Genomic DNA, 1,713 nt, shown 5'->3' on the forward strand with positions numbered 1-1,713 from the left:
AGAGACTCTCACCTCGGTCAAGGTATCAGAACCTTTGAATGGATGGGGTCTCAGGTGCTGCATGATGAATGGTGGGCCACACTACTTTGTACAGAAGGCTGTCCTGTCTGGAGTTTTCTGAGGGTGGCTGTGGATCAAGTGATTACAATAGAAGTCAGAACAGGGAGAGGGTACAGACAAGATAGTTCGGGAACAAGGGAGTGAGTGGGCCTGTCTCAGAATTGGAGAAAAATGGGCTGCAGGGCAAGGAGCAGAGGGCTGGTGTTTCACTCATTCAATAATTACTGTAGTTTAAAAAAAATCTAAAACAGACCATTGATTATAACATGCACTATTGACTTAATAAGAACAATTTTTGGAGGGGCCAGGGAATGAAACACAACCGCTTTCATGGTGCACATTGAGTTTAAGACCCAATGTTGAAGGCATTCTAGGGAGGTTGAGATCTGAAGGAGACTAAGAGATGGTGTGTGTGTGTGTTTCTGAGCAGTTGAGGGTGTTTGGGAGAAAAAGCATTGAGGCAGAGAGAAGAGCGTGCCCAAAGCTCTTGAGAGAAGAAGGCTTGCTCAAGAAACTGAAAGAAGGCCAGTGTGACTTTGGGCGAGGAGGGTGTGGGAATGTGAAGCTGGGTCAGCTGGGGCCATCTCATGAAGAACCTTGCAGGCTAGGTAGAGAGTTTAGATGTTGTCCTGTGGAAAATGAAAAGATAGTGAAGAGTTTTAAGTAGAGGGACTATATATTCTGTATTTAGGCTTCATGGGAGGCAAAGCAAGCATGTCAAACTTGTGGCCAGCGGGCCGCATGCCTTGCCTAGCGAATTTGACATGCTTGGTTTTAAGTATTACACGAGTCTCATTTTTTCCCCATTTAAAAAAAATATTTTTATTGATTTCAGAGAGAGAGGGAGAAAGCGATAGAAACATCAGTGATGAGAGGGAATCATTGATTGGCTGCCTCCTGCACGCCCCCTACTGGGGATCAAGCCTACAACACAGGCATGTGCCCTTGGCTGGAATCGAACCTGGGCCCCATTTTTTTTTAAAGGCCAGAACTCTTAATTCTTTTTGTTTGTTTGTTTGTTTATAATCATTTAAGGAATGATTAAACACACCTTTATTGGGCTACAGGTGAATTTTATGGTGATGGGAGCTGATGAACCCCCTGCCCAAACCACCATGATTGATTACTTGCCGTTTGCAGAAACCTGGGTACCAACCAGAAAGATTCGGTACGGAACAGCATGATCACTCAGCCTAGAGGCTCCTTGGGATCCTTACCTTCCTTCTCCTCCTCCCCTAAGGACCTTCTCCAGGGGTACAGATGCTCAGGAGGCAGAAGGGGCTGGGGGTGTCCCACCGCAACAGGGCACAGAGGAGGGCTGCGAACCCCACGCCCCAGATGCAGTCAGAAGACATGGGGCACAGGCCCGGGGCAGGCCTGCTCAATAAATAAACACAATTCCCAGAAGCCAGCCCAGGGACACTGAGCTGGCGGGGCCACCCTCAGAGGCCCGGCCTCGGCACACTGGCTCCGTGTTGCACACCAGCACACCAGCAAAGGGTCCCAGGAGGAGCTTGTTGAAGATGCCGTGGATCCACACCAGGTAGGTAGTGGAGGGCCTGATGTTCTCGGCGAAGGTGTGGTTCTGCAGGGCCAGGATGAGGCACAGAGGTGTTCTCCCCCTGCTCCTGGAGCCACACCGCATACCTCACC

The 1,713-nt window shown here is 49.4% G+C and overlaps 1 pseudogene; it reads right to left on the minus strand.

The window, feature by feature from the left end:
- Window positions 1–1,441: 1,441 nt before the first annotated feature.
- Window positions 1,442–1,713, minus strand: part of LOC102773030 — a 5,696-nt pseudogene continuing 5,424 nt past the window's right edge.

This window comes from Myotis davidii, unplaced genomic scaffold (genome assembly GCF_000327345.1).
Source record: "Myotis davidii unplaced genomic scaffold, ASM32734v1 scaffold88, whole genome shotgun sequence".
Classification (NCBI taxonomy): Eukaryota; Metazoa; Chordata; class Mammalia; order Chiroptera; family Vespertilionidae; genus Myotis; species Myotis davidii.